Genomic DNA, 15,984 nt, shown 5'->3' with positions numbered 1-15,984 from the left:
ACAAAACTCTACCATCTGGTGAGCAAGATATAAGAGACAGGCGAAATACCCTCTGACTTCAAGAAGAATATAATAGCCCCAATCCCAAAGAAAGCAGGTGTTGACAGATGTGAAAATTAATGAACTATGTGTTTAATAACTCACAGCTCAAAATACTAACACAAATTCTTTACAGACGAATAGAAAAACTGATAGAAGCCGACCTCGGGGAAGATCAGTTTGGATTCCGTAGAAATGTTGGAACACATGAGGCAATTCTGACCCTACGACTTATCTTAGAAGAAAGATAAGGAAAGGCAAACATACGTTTCTAGTATTGGTAGACTTAGAGAAAGCTTTGGACAATGTTGACTGGAATACTCTCTTTCAAATTCTGAAAATACAGAGAACGAAAAGCTATTTACAACTTGTACGGAAAGCAGATGACAGTTAAAAGAGTCGAGGGGAATGAAAGGGAAGCAGTGTTTGGGGAAGGGAGTGAGACAGGGTTGTAGCCCATCCCCGATGTTATTCAATCTGTATATTGAGCAAGCAATAAAGGAAACAATTTTAAGTTCGGAGTAGGTATTAAAATCCATGGAGAAGAAATAAAAACTTTGAGGTTCACTGATTACATTGTAATTCTGTCAGACACAGCAAAGGACTTGGAAGAGCAGTTGAACAGAATGGACAGTGTCTTGAAAGGAGAGAATAAGATGAACATCAACAAAATCAAAACGAGGATAATGGAATGTAATCGACTTAAGTCGGATTGTTGTCATTGTTGTTGTTGTTGTTGGTGTGGTCTTCAGTCCTGAGACTGGTTTGATGCAGCTCTCCATGCTACTCTATCCTGTGCAAGCTTCATCATCTCCCAGAACCCACTGCAACCCACATCCTTCTGAATCTGCTTAGTGTAGTCATCTCTTGGTCTCCCTTTACGATTTTTACCCTCTACACTGCCCTCCAATACTATATTGGTGATCCCTTGATGCCTCAGAACATGTCCTACCAACCGATCCCTTCTTCTGGTCACGTTGTGCCATAAACTCCTCTTCTCCCCAATTCTATTCAAAACCTCCTCATTAGTTATGTGATCTACCCATCTAATCTTCAGCATTCTTCTGTAGCACCACATTTCGAAAGCTTCTATTCTCTTCTTGTCCAAACTATTTATCGTCCATGTTTCACTTCCATACATGGCTACACTCCATACAAATACTTTCAGAAACGACTTCCTTACACTTAAATCTGTACTTGATGTTAACAAATTTCTCTTCTTCAGAAACGCTTTCCTTGCCATTACCAGTCTACATTTTATATCCTCTATACTTCGACCATCATCAGTTATTTTGCTCCCCAAATAGCAAAACTCCTTTACTACTTTAAGTGTCTCATTTCCTAATCTAATTCCCTCAGCATCACCCAACTTAATTTGACTACATTCCATGATCCTCGTTTTGCTTTTGTTGATGTTCATCGTATATCTTCCTTTCAAGACACTATCCATTCCGTTCAACTGCTCTTCCAAGTCCTTTTCTGTCTCTGACAGAATTACGATATCATCGGCGAACCTTAAAGTTTTTATTTCTTCTCCATGGATTTTAATACCTACTCCAAATTTTTCTTTTGTTTCCTTTACTGCTTGCTCAATATACAGATTGAATAACATCGGGGAGAGACTACAACCATGTCTCACTCCCTTCCCAACCACTGCTTCCCTTTCATGCCCCATCGACTTTTATCACTGCCATCTGGTTTCTGTACAAATTGTAAATAGCCTTTCGCTCCCTATATTTTACCCCTGCCACCTTCAGAATTTGGAAGAGACTAATCCAGTCAACATTGTCAAAAGCTTTCTCTAAGTCTACAAATGCTAGAAACGAAGGTTTGCCCTACCTTAATCTAGCTTCTAAGGTAAGTCGTAGGGTCAGTATTGCCTCACGTGTTCCAACATTTCTACGGAATCCAAACTGATCTTCCCTGAGGCCGGCTTCTACTAGTTTTTCCATTCATCTTTAAAGAATTCACGTTATTACTTTGCAGCTGTGACTTATTAAACTGATAGTTCGGTAATTTTCACATCTGTCAACACCTGCTTTCTTTGGGATTGAAATTATTATATTCTTCTTGAAGTCTGAGGGTATTTCGGCTGACTCATACATCTTGCTCACCAGATGGTAGAGTTTTGTCAGGACTGGCTCTCCCAAGGCCGTCAGTACTTCCAATGGAATGTTGTCTACTCCGGGGGCCTTGTTTCGACTCTGGTCTTTCAGTGCTCTGTCAAACTCTTCACGCAGTGTCGTATCTCCCATTTCATCTTCATCTACATCCTCTTCCATTTCCATAATACTGTCCTCAAGTACATCGCCCTTGTATAGACTCTATATACTCCTTCCACCTTTCTGCTTTCCCTTCTTTTCTTAGAACTGGGTTTCCATCTGAGTTCTTGATATTTATACAAGTGGTTCTCTTATCTCCAAAGGGCTCTTTAATTTTCCTGTAGGCAGTATCTATCTTACCCCTAGTGAGACAAGCCTCTACATCCTGACATTTGTCCTCTAGCCATCCCTGCTTAGCCATTTTGCACTTCCTGTCGATCTCATTTTTGAGACGTTTGTATTCCTTTTTGCCTGCTTCATTTACTGCATTTTTATATTTTCTTCTTTCATCAATTAAATTCAATATTTCTTCTGTTACCCAAGGATTTCTACTAGCCCTCGTCTTTTTATCTACTTGATCCTCTGCTGCCTTCACTACTTCATCCCTCAAAGCTACCCATTCTTCTTCTACTGTATTTCTTTCTCCCATTCCTGTCAATTGCTCCCTTATGCCCTGCCTGAAACTCTGTACAACCTCTGGTTCTTTTAGTTTATCCATGTCCCATCTCCTTAAATTCCCACCTTTTTGCAGTTTCTTCAGTTTTAATCGGGTTATGTTGAGGGAATTAGATTAGGAAATGAGACACTTAAAGTAGTAAAGGAGTTTTGCTATTTGGGGATCAAAATAGCTGATGATGATCTAAGTAGAGAGGATATAAAATGTAGACTGGCAATGGCAAGGAAAGCATTTCTGAAGAAGAGAAATAAATAGCTTAGACAAGAAGAGAATAGAAACTTTCGAAATGTGGTGCTACAGAAGAATAGTGAAAATTAGATGGGTAGATCACATAACTAATGAGGAGGTATTGAACAGAATTGGGGAGAAGAGGAGTTTGTGGCACGACTTGACTAGAAGAAGGGATTGGTTGGTAGGACATGTTCTTAGGCATAAAGGGCTCACCAATGTAGTACTGGAGGGCAGCTTGGAGGGTAAAAATCGTAGAGGGAGACCAAGAGATGAATACACTAAGCAGATTCAGAAGGATGTAGGCTGCAGTAGGTACTGGGAGATGAAGAAGCTTGCACAGGATAGAGTAGCATGAAGAACTGCATCAAACCAGTCTCAGGACTGAACATCACAACAACACGTTTCTAAAATCGAAAGTAAGTTTTTGAAGGACAAAAAAGCACAACTTTATGAAACTGAATGCATAGTGCCAGCTGATTTTGCAGAAAATTTTACATTTGTGATTCAGGATGCAATACAGTGCATCCATTCATTCTCTACTTCAAAAATGAGAAAGATGAAGTTTGCAGTTCTTCAGTTTGCATTCTAAGCGACTAATTGGAGCACAACACTTTGGCTGTACATGTGTTTCAAAAGTATGTAATAAATTACATAAGAGAAAATTTTCCAAAGGTCGAGAAGCTGATATACTTTTAACATGGAAGTGGCAGTCAGTATAAGAACAAAAAGAATTTTTCAAATCTGTGCGACCACAAAGTATACCTTGGGTTGGAGGCTGAATGGTACTTTTTTGCATACTGCCATGGTAAAAATGCATGTGATGGAGTAGGAGGTATAATAAAACGTGAAGTAAAGCCAGCCTGCAAAGACCAACCACAGACCAAATTCTACAGTACAGGATGCGTCTGTCTCTTGCAAGGATAATATTTAATGCATTACCTATCTTCTGATCACAAAGAAGAAGTGGTTCTGCTTATGAAACCAACACTTCAAACCAGATTTGAAAACTGTATAACAATAAAAGGAACAAGGCATTTCCACAAATTCCTTGGCATTGCAGAAAACTTATTTCAATGCTGTGTAACATCAGAAACCAAAATTTGCAAGGATAATTGTGTCAGTAAAATTATATCTCTGTCTTTAACGTTGAATGACATAGTGGCACGTGTGTATGATGGAGAGTGGTGGCTTGCAGAGATTGAATGAATAAGTTTGGAAAACAATGTTTTTGTGCATTTTTACCACCCTCCTGGCCCAAGAATATCATTCAAGAAATCTACTAGTGACAAAGTTTGGATACCAATGAAAAATGTTTCACGGAAACTTTCAGTGCTTCAATTTACCACAGCAGCTGGGACGTCTTATTCTATATCACAGAAGCTGTCTGAAGAAATAAGCGTTCTTGTCATTCACCACCAGATTTAGGAACAGTCGCATCTCGAAGGATGTTAATGGAAAATATTTATTTTAAGTATGTCAAAATAATATAAATGTTAATTTCAGTGATGCTTCCACTTTTTGAGCATAATTCAGTACCTTACTTAAATAATAACTGATTACATCCCGCCAATATCACACATGAATAGCAACAGCCATAAGATCAGTTGTAGAGTAATGTGAATTATCTCCTCATTTTCAAAAATTCATATCTTTGTTCACAGTCACATATCAATGTTGAAATTTTTACAGTACATTGCTATCATACAGGTGTACAAACTATGCAAAAATCATATTTTTATATTAAGTCCCACCTGAGATAATTATCCCCAAACTTTACAAAAAATGAAAATTTGCAAATTTCAAAAATTCATAAAAAATTAAGAAAATATTTGTAAGTTTTCTTGCTGGATGTGAGGCTAGTAGTATATGGTGTCTAACTATAGGAAAAAATAGACTCTCATAAATCACTCCTTGTTTGTAATTTTTGGGCCTAAAAAGTGTATTTTTGAACATTTGGATACCAAACTTTGGAGGCCATTTTGACTGGTTATTTTTGAATTTAGGGTATTTTTTGTAATAGACAATGTTGTAGAGGACACTTTTCTAAAAACAATAAAGTCAATTGAAATGTTGTAACTTCACCCAGTGCAGAGATATTCATATTTTTGCTAATGTCTCTAAACTGAAACATTGTCACACACTTACAAATGAAAATGGCCACCATTCAGCAAAAGTCCAAGCTAAATTATTTTAAAAACTGTTTTGATCTCCTCAATTATAGAGTAATCACATATTAAAAAATTAAAATATTTAAAAATGGTCAAGCAACCAACTTAATTTTTATAGGACCACTTCACTTGGATTTGGTGCGATAAGTTTGTCCCCGCCGCTACAGGGAACCATACATGCCAAACTTTACAAGCTAAGAATGTTCTTGATTAAGCTTGGAGGAGCTTTGAATATTGTAGCTCTAGAAGATGCATTTAACTTTATGTTCCTACAGTAATCTTCCAATTTTTAAAGACATAGACTGCCGTGATATGGAAAGGTGGCAATCTTCTCTGATTTCTTCTTTCTTCTAGCTCCTCACATTGTCTGATATGCACAACAAATCTCTCAACCATAGGAATATAGTACAGAGGTGGCAAACCTCATTGGATAAAGCTGTCTGAATCCAAAATGGCTTGTGCTCTGTGGATCAACTTCTTCAGCATGCCACTTCGACACCACAGATTGAGAAAGCTTGTGGCCTCTAAGTGTAAGTCTACAGCAAGGTCCAAGGTAACATCCTACTCTTTCCACACCATTCTCCCATCTCCAACATAAACATGTTATTAAAATGAAGAAAATTAAGATACTGTAGAAGTACTTGATAAAAAGCCACAGGTCAAATTACAGAGATGCCATCCACATATCACCAAAAGTACATAGGTTTCAGCTCTGTCAACTCTCCTCAAAATCATCCACAAAAAGATTAACCTCAGTGGATGACAAGAGACTACCCATTATGACACTCTCAGTCTGTTCACAGTATTGGTAACTGAATAAAAAACAGGGCAAAGTGAGCATGTACTTAAACACAAACATCTACTAATTTCCTTTCCAGCTTCTCTCCAATGAACTTCAATGATTTCTGCAATGGCACTTGAGTGAATTCTGAGACCATATCAAAACTCATGGGTATCATAAATTGTGAGATTCTCAAGTTCTTGAACTGAAAAATGAAGTCTTTTCAGTTATGTGTGTGATGCTTACATTATCCTACTAAATGGTTCAGTTGTGCTGCCAGTCATTTGGCAAGCTGTATGTTGGCGCCCCAATACCGCTCACAACCAGGCAAAGTAGTATGCTATTGTTATTAATTTTACGCAATCCACATAGTCTGGGAGGGGCAGGTGCATGTGCATGAAGTTTCTTGGCTGCAACTTAGATCATGCTGTGCTTGAAGTGCTAGAAAGTTCTTCACTGTAATTTAGCAGTGGGGCCCTTACTTTGTGTGTGATATGTGGAGTTGTCCTGGAACTGGTTCATCCTGGAGAGAATGACAGTTGCAATGCCTTTATCCACTGGCAAGATTGTAGTATGAGAGCCCTCTCATAGGGATTGAAGGACTAACGTCTGTGCTTCAGAGATAATGTTCATGGGCATTGGCACCCGCATCAGAGCACAACAGGTCTTCTGCCTGATCCTCCAGGCAGTATTCCTGCATAGTTTCAGGAGTCCTAATCTAAAAGAGTTAATGATTCCCGCATGAGTGGTATCCTTGGGGTGGTCATGAAGTTCAAACGCATCTCCAAGACCAAAACTGCAGCATCAGGCAGATGTTTTGTCCATCAGATTGTACATGGTCCATCAATGAAGTGTATTCTAGCTTATCTTCTGTATCAAATGGTTCAAATGGCTCTGAGCACTATGGGACTCAACTGCTGTGGTCATTAGTCCCCTAGAACTTAGAACTACTTAAACCTAACTAACCTAAGGACATCACACACATCCATGCCCGAGGCAGGATTCGAACCTGCGACCGTAGCAGTCCCACGGTTCCGGACTGCACGCCTAGAACTGTGAGACCACCGCGGCCGGCTGTCTTCTGTATCATGTTATCACCTTCAATTTGCTAAAGTGGCACTATGAACTCTGCAGCTGCTGTAGCTGCCGACAGATCCAACAGATCTAAATCACCAGCCCCCCACACACAGATGAGAGCGAGGATTAACAACACTTGATAGGAACTGGACTTTGTGGCTAAAGATCTGCTGGTGCTCTATCTAAAGATTTCATCTTGACTATCAGCAGATTCCTGGACATGGACTGACACCGCTACTTGAGGTTCTCACTCTGGAATATCCTTTCATCCAGGAGTGTTGGTCCTGTGAGGTTGCAGGACGATTTCTGTGAAGCCTAGAAGGTAGAAGATGAGGTACTAGCAGACATAAAGCTGTGAGAGCAAGTTGTGAGTCATGCTTGGAAAGCTCATACAATACAGGATGTTCCCAAGAAAGACAAAGATTACAGGTTTGGGTCTCAGTCAGGCACACTGTTTTAATCTGCCAGGTAATTTCAAATCAGTACAGAGTGCATGGTGAAAATTCATTTTGAAATTTTTTTTGTAGTTTTTACTTTTAAATTACAGCACATGAACAATATTTTTAGTACATACTGCAGTCTGGGCTTAATGCTCTTTCTGCACCATCTTAGTGCAGCTTGTGATCACACATTTTTTCAAAACTTGTGTTCACATGTGTTTATTTTTATGTGTGCAAATTTTAATAACCTAAATAGAAGTGTTCCCGAAGATAAAACCATGGATGATGACCATAAGAGAAAGAATATGACCTTAGAAATGAAATGAAAATAACATTGAATAAGGTGAACATAGTGTGAGTGTTGGTGATTTCACCCACATACAATCACTCTACATCTATTATTTGCACTATCCTCAAGAAAAAGGATAAGATTAATGAGACAGACTTGATAAATGTGTATGCAGCATATTTTGTCATATGTGTTAGATAACTGCCAACTAACTTATGTTCAAAGTAAGAAGTGAAGACGACAATGAAAGGTGTTCATATTGGTGAACCTTTCCCCTGCTGCTCACAAACGGCTGGTGACGATATATTAAATCGTCATCACTCTTCATGCAAAATATCGCTTGTTAAGCAAGTCATGTTTTTACAATTTCTTGTGCTCGTTATGCGAATTGTGCATTATGGGAGGTGCTCATTAAGCAAGGTTCCTCTGTAGTTTTAAGCAAAAATGGGTATACACTAGAGTGCTGCTTTGTTTTCTTCGTCACATTTAGCTATAAGAAGAAAGAGGAATGTTGTATTTATGCATTATAGAAACTTTAGAACACTGAGACAGTATACTTATTGACATATAACTACAGATATCTGTGACTGCAATTAAATTTACAATTTCACTTTTTTCATTAATATTACTTTTTTCATAGTGTAAAGATGAGTGAACAGTATATCTGTTTGAGCACATACATTTGTGTAAAACCAGTTGACAGCTTTCACAAAACAATCATTTGCAATTTCCCCCATCAGCGACTCTGTGTTTGTTGTGACCGAACATTCTACCTTCCTGGATGTTAACCTACACCTCATTGATAGCTCCATCTACACCTCTGCCCACATTAAACCCACTAACTTCCAACAGTACTTGCACTTTGACAGTTTCCATCTGCTCCACACCACAAAATCCTTCCCAAAGAGCCCAGCAACTCGTAGATAACTTATCTGCAGTGGTTAGAAATACCTTGCCTAATATGCTGAAGGCTTTCATGACACGCAATGCCCCCAAACCTAGCCCACAAATAGATTTCCCATGCCACTCCCTCAGATAGCCCCAACCCTCCCGCCACACCCAAGAATCTGCTACAGAGGAGCACCCCCCCCCCCCCCCCTCCTCTCAAAAATCACCCAATATCCCCCTGGACTGGAACAACTTAAATATATTCTTTTCAAGGGCTCTTATTATCTCTCATTATGCCCTGAAATTAGGAGCATACTACACAAGATCCTTCCCACTCTTCCTAAAGTGGTGTTCTGTGGCCCACCCTACCTCTACAGGATCCTGGTCTATCCCTACACTACTCCCACTTCCAAACCCTTGCCACTGTCAAGTACCAAGTCCTGCCCAATCAACCCACCCAGCACTTCCTACTCCAGTCCTATCACAGGCTTCTCCTACTCCATTGCCTCATCAGTGGCTGGGCCACCTGTGAAAGCAGCCATATCAAATACTAACTCAGCTGCAAGCACGCACCGTCTTTTCATATCAGTATAACTATGAATCAGCTCCCAACCAGGGTGAATAGCGAACACCAAATTGCTATCCACACTATGGCATAACACAAAGTTGACCACAACATGCTCACTTTCAATGGCTGCTTGTATTGCTTGTTATACGTGTATAAATTATTGTTTCTTTTTTTCCTAACATGACTGTCACTTGAGTAATGACGCCTTATTTGACGTACATTTGTAAGATGCTGAACCATGTTAGGTAACTGGTTGGTAACTAATTAGGTTCCAGTTTAATGAAAGTTTGCTTTTTCTTGATTTCTTTTATATGCTGAGCAGCCTTTATAAGTACAATAATATTCCTTTTCCACAGGCTGACCAATGTTTGAATACAAAGGCCTGTTTGAATACAAAGGACAGTTAAGGTATCAAATTGCTCTCAGTTTGAAAAAATACAATTAAAGGAAGTGAAAGTCATACAGAATTACAGTAAAGAAGTTGTATTTTCAGTAATGTGCAGCTAGACAAAAAGAAAAGTAGTGATGTGGAACTAGACAAAAAGGAAAGTATACAAAGTTTTTAGTTCTTTGAGAACCAGCACATTCATATAGCACTCTCATTTTCTGCGCAACCAGTGTCCATGATGTCTACAGATCTTTGTGAATATGCTCTTATTTTAGTAAATATTATCATGTTAAATGAGAAAAATTAATAATTAGGATGAGTTGTGTGTCATGGAGACTTATTCAATGAAGAAAGAAATTGTGATATACCAGCAAACGTACCAATACTTCATTGTTGCTAAATATGTGCGGGAATTGTACATATGTTCTAATCTCTTTCTCACATCGCTCTCTATCTATCTCCTCCTATACCTCTCTTTGTCCACCAAATCCTCTTCCCCTCTCATTGCTCATCTCCTCCCCCCCAACCCCTCTCCATCTCCTCCTCTCACACCTCTCTGTCCATCTCCTCTCCCCCCCCCCCCCCCTCTCTCTGTCTATTTTCTCCACCTTCGCCCTCTCTGTCCACCTCCTCTTCCCCCTATCTCTCACTGACACTGAGCCCACTGAGCCTTGTTTATTTTTATTGCAAACAAATCCTCAGCTGGAAAATAAAGTCACTTACAATGAAGGGGTAAATCAGTTGGGATCATTAACATAAGGGTTACAGGAAATGCCTCTTCATCTGCTGTATCAGTGAAGACGGTAGCTTCAATGGCAGTATTTCTCATTGTTTTAATCTGTGAATGGGAATAATTGCAAAGTTTCAGATTCCATAATAGTATTCCAATCATAAGTCAATAAACCATAATTACAACATCCCTCTTTCTTCTTAAAGCTGAATGTGACAAAAAAAACAAAGCAGCACTCTACTGTATACCCATTTTTGCTTAAAACTACAGTGGAACCTGGCTTAATGAGCACCTCCCATGATGCACAATTTGCATAACGAGCACAACAAATTGTAAAAAAATGACTCGCTTAACAAGCGATATTTTGCATGAGGAGTGATGACGATTTAGTGTGTCGTCACCAGCTGTTTGTGAGCAGCGGGGGAAAGGTTCACCAATACAAACACCTTTCATTGTTTGCAGCAGCATATAAACAATATTTTTAGTATATGCTGCAGTCTGGGCTTAGTGCTCTTTCTGCACCATCTTAGTGCAGCTTGTGATCACACATTTTTTCAAAACTTGTGTTCACATGTGTTTATTTTTATGTGTGCAAATTTTAATAACCTAAATAGAAGTGTTCCCGAAGATAAAACCATGGAAGATGACCATAAGAGAAAGAATATGACCTTAGAAATGAAATGAAAATAACATTGAATAAGGTGAACATAGTGTGAGTGTTGGTGATTTTACCCACACACAATCACTCTACATCTATTATTTGCACTATCCTCAAGAAGAAGGATAAGATTAATGAGACAGATGCTTCAAAGGTAGTGACAAGAATATCTAAATAACAGTTTCATATTATGAACGATATCAAAAGGTGCTCCTTACATGGATACATGAAAAGCAAATGTAAGGTGACACAAGTACAAGAACATCATTTGTCAGAAGGCAAAAATGATTTTCGCTGACCTCATTAAGATGAGGCCAGGATCATTAGTGCCCAAAGAAGTGTTTACCGGAAGCCGTGGGTGAATCAAAAAGTTTAAAAGAAGAACCAGTATCCACAGCACTGAGAGGCACAGCAAAGAAGCCAGCTCAGACACAAAGGCAACAGAGAACTTCATTAGCAACTTCAAGATGCTTGTAGATTCTGAGGGTTATCTGCTGCAACAGGTTTTTAATTGTGACGAGAGAGGCCTACTCTGGAAAAAAATGTCACAGCTTACCTTTGTAAAAGCAGAGAAGAATTCATTGCCTGGTTACAAGCCAATGAAAGACCATCTTACACTGCATTCTGTGCCAATGCAAGCTGTGATTTGAAAATTAAACTGCTGCTTGTTTACCATTCAGAAACTCCATGAGCCTTCAAGAAGAGTAAAATACAGAAGATCATGTAAAATTTGATGTGGAGGTCCAACAAAAAGGCTTGGGGGAAACATGATCTTTTTTGTGATTGGATCAATGAAGAGTTTGGTCCTTCGGTTAAAAAATATTTGCTTGAGATGAATCTGCCAGTCCATGTATTGCTTGAAGAATTCCAATTTCTGCCTCCCAACACCACTCCATTGCTGCAACCTATGGACCAGCAGATTATTTCTAACTTTAAGATGCTCTACACTAAAGCACTCCTCGAGCACTGCTTTGAATTGACTGAAGCTACCAATCTCACTCTCAGAGAGTTTTGGAAATATCACTTCAATATCATTTCCGTCAAGATGATCGAAAAGGTGTGGGAAGGGGTTACTAAGAGAATTCTCACTTCTGTTAGGAAGCCACTTTTGCAGGTGTGCATTGTCGAATGTGACTCTCAGGCATTTGAGTCTGTACCTGCAGACTCTGTAGTCAACGAGATTGTGCCTTTGGGTAAGACCATGAGACTAGAAGAGGATAACAATGATATCAATGAGCTTGTGGAAGATCACAGCCAAGAAATAACCACTGAAGAGCTTATGAAGTTGTAGTGTACTTCACAGTAGGAAGTTGTGGAGAGGAGGCGGTAACAGTAAAGCAGCGATTTTCTGGCAAAATAAGAGAAATGCTGAAAGCATGGGAATCAGTTGCATCATACATAAAGCAGTGGCTATATGTGCTACAAATTTATTTAACAATAATGCTGTGTCGGTTTTCTGCCATGTGTTGAAGCATTGGCAGCAACAAATGACTATAGACAGCTTCCTAGTAAAAATGAATTATTTATGTATTGTGAATAATAAGGTACATAATAACGTATGTATAATTTTCTTTGAATAAATGGCATGAATAAGATAAAACTTTTTTTTAAATACATTATCATATTTTACATTAATTTACTTGGGATAAACTGTTTCACTTGAGTGTTTCTCCCTGCGAGTAACATTCTGGAATGAATTATGCTCGCTATGCGATGTTCCACTGCATATACACGAAGAAAGAATATCTGTGGAAGAAACAATGTGTCTAACAGTTTAAATGTCCGGACATATACACCAAAACTGACTGTGAGAAAGAAAACAAAACCACACATTTTCACAGCACAGCATTTTTTTTTTCTCACAGTCTGTTCTAACAGAAAATCTGTACATTTTTGTTTAAAAAATACGTATCCTATGTCTGTCCGAAAGTCAGTAGAGTATCATGTAACAAATTGAAGTAAAATGTTATAATCATACTTTTCCCTGAGACATTTAAGTCTCTTCTTTATCTACGATAATGATTGAAACAGAAGAAACGAATTAAAATTTGTGCTGCAGCCAGGACTCGAAGACAGCTCTTCTTGCTTGCTAGGCAGAAATGCTGACCATTTCACCACCACAGCACTATGGTTAACATTGCAGCACAAATTACCAAAGCTGAGTGCCCTCCACACCCCAAAGCCCTAGCAGTAGTGAAAATGTAACGTAAAATAAACAGAAGATATGAAATGAGGTTTGTATTGGGGAGGGCACTCAGCTTGGGTAGTTCGTGCAACAATGTTAATCACAGTGCTGTAGTGGTGTAATGGTTAACATTTCTGCCTAGCAAGCAAGAAGACCTGGGTTCGAGTCCCAGCTGCAGCACAAATTTTAATTCACTTCTTCTGCTTCAATCACTGTCGTAGATGAAGTAAAGTAGTCAAGACCTTTTTGAGATTTTTGCTAAAATGTCTCCCCTTTATATGTTAAAATACATGTATTTATATATTACATATATTTAAATAATATACAGTCACAGTCTGTCCAAATGTTTATTAGAGCATCATGTAATTATTTCAAATAAATTGGTCCAGAACTTTTATTATGACCACTGCCCACCAGGAGGTTTTATGCTGCCTGGTGGTGCTGAGGGCGCGTGATGTGGTAAGAGAAATATACGAGTCTGGCAGAGAAGAATGGGGAACATTCTAGCAATGATAAGTGGCAGAAATGTGGAAATCCACTGACTTAAGTCACTTTGACAAAAGCCACATTCTTGTGGCCCTGAGCTTGTGGGTGCTAATATCTCGGAAATGGTGACGCTGGTTGGCTGTTCACATGCTACTGTCATGAGCATCTATGGAAAGTGGTTGGAGAATGCTGAAACAACAAGTAGGTGACAAGAAGTTGGATGTCCGTACCTCATCACAGAATACGAATACTGGAGGCTTGCCTGCTCTCTAAAGAAGGATAGGCAAAGGTCTGTGGCAGATCTGATGACAGGGTGCATTGCTGGTGCAGGCACAAGTGTTTTGGAGCACACTGTTAAGTGCGCAGTATTGAACATGGTGTTCTGCAGCAGAGGACCCCTACGTGTTCCCATGTTGATCCAACAACATCCCCAATTATGATTACAGTGGGCACTGGATCATCAAGATTGGACCGCCGATCAAGGGAATCATGTCACCTGGTTGGATGAATCCTGTTTATTGTTAAACAAGGTCAATGGTCATGTCCAGATATGCTGTCATCCAGGCAAACGGCTGCTCAAAACATGCAGCAGTGCACCATGGATGCAGGCTGGTGGGAGCAGTATTATGTTATGGGCTTTCATGGGGCTTGCAGAAGTAATCAAAAGCACTGTGACAGCTGTGGACTACTCGAATATTATTATGGACCATCTGTAACCCCTAATGCTTGAGTCTTGGCATCTTCCAGCAGATTAAAGAGTCCTTGTCACATGGTCAAAATTTTGCTGCAATGATTTGACGAACATGATAGTGACCTCAAGTTGATATCTTGGCCATAAAATTTGCCTTATCTGAATCTGATGAAACCCAACTAGGACACTAATCGGATGTCAGCTCTGCACTCACAAACCAACAGCTCGTAAATTGCGGGAAGTATGTAATCTGTACATAGGCATCTTGGTGCCACAAACCTCTGGAAACCTCTCAAGTACTTGTTGCATCCACAGCATGCAGAATCACTGCTGAATTGAATTAAAGAAGTGGACTAACATGCTTTTATGTACGTAGTCATAATGTTTTGGGTCATCTCTCTCCAAATTTTTATTAGAGCGTAGTGTAAAAATTTCAAATAAATTGGTCAAGAACTTTTCGAGATTTCTGATAACAACATTTCCCCTTTCTGTATTAGATAAATATTTATAAATCAATTATATTAAAAAAAATATGCAGCCTATGTCCATCTGATGTTTAAGAGTACCATGTAAATGTCTGAAGTAAATCAGTCATGAACTTCGTGATTTTTGGTAACACAGTTAAACTATGTCTTGTCTTCATATGTAAGTATAGATTTTAAGTATATACACACAGGTTACGAAAGTCACAGGACACCACCTAATAGTGTACGGACCTTCTTTTGCCCAGTGGCATGGACTCAACACATCTGAAGTCCCCTGCAGAAGTAGAGAGCCATGCTGACTCTATAGCCATCCATAATTGTGAAGGTGTTGGCAGCACGGGATTTTGTGCATGAACTGACTTCTCGATTATATTCCATAAATATTAGATGGGATTCTAGTTGGGCGATCTGGGTGGTCAAATCATTTGCTCAAATTGTTCAGACTGTATTTCAAACAAATCGTGAACAATTGTGGCCCGGTGACATTGCGCACTATTCATGAAAATTCTATCGTTGATTGAGAACATGGTGAATAGCTCCAAATGGTCTCCAAGTAGCTGAACTTAACTGACCAGACCACAGTTTTCCCATCATCTACAGTCCAACCGACATAGTTATGAGCCCAGGAGATGCACTGCAGGCAATGTGATGCTGGTAGCAATGACACCCGCATTGGTCGTCTGATGGCACATAGCCCATTAATACCAAATTTCACCTCACTGTCCTAACAGATATGTTAATCATACATCCTACATTGATTTCTGTAGTTATTTCATGTAGTGTTGCTTATCTGTTAGCACTGACAACTCTACACAAATGACACTGCTCTCAGCTGTTAAGTGAAGGCCGTTAAGTGAAGGTCGTTAGGTGAAGGCCATTAAGTGAAGGCCATTGGTTACTGCATTGTCTGTGGTGAAAGGTAATGCCTGAAATTTGGTATTCTTGGTACTGTGGCTCTTGGGATTTTGAATTCCCTAACAATTTCCAAAACTGAACGCAGCATGCATCTAACCGCACTACCATTCCATGTCCAATGTCTCAATGTCTGTTAATTCCCATTGTGTGACCATAACCACATCAGAAACATTTTCACATGAATCAC

General features: G+C 39.2%; 1 protein-coding gene and 1 non-coding gene across 3 annotated transcripts in view; one reads left to right on the top strand and one right to left on the bottom strand.

The window, feature by feature from the left end:
• The window catches only part of LOC126276507 (protein GPR107), a 209,423-nt gene that overhangs the window by 71,322 nt on the left and 122,117 nt on the right, over positions 1-15,984 (bottom strand). The window lies entirely within an intron of this gene.
• Positions 13,328-13,400, top strand: Trnaa-agc (transfer RNA alanine (anticodon AGC)). The gene has a single exon. It is a non-coding gene; the product is annotated as a tRNA-Ala (tRNA).

The sequence above is a fragment of the Schistocerca gregaria genome, chromosome 1, assembly GCF_023897955.1.
Source record: "Schistocerca gregaria isolate iqSchGreg1 chromosome 1, iqSchGreg1.2, whole genome shotgun sequence".
NCBI lineage: Eukaryota > Metazoa > Arthropoda > Insecta > Orthoptera > Acrididae > Schistocerca > Schistocerca gregaria.
The sequence above is the reverse complement of the archived record's forward strand: the minus strand, read 5'-3'. Positions and strand labels throughout refer to the sequence as shown.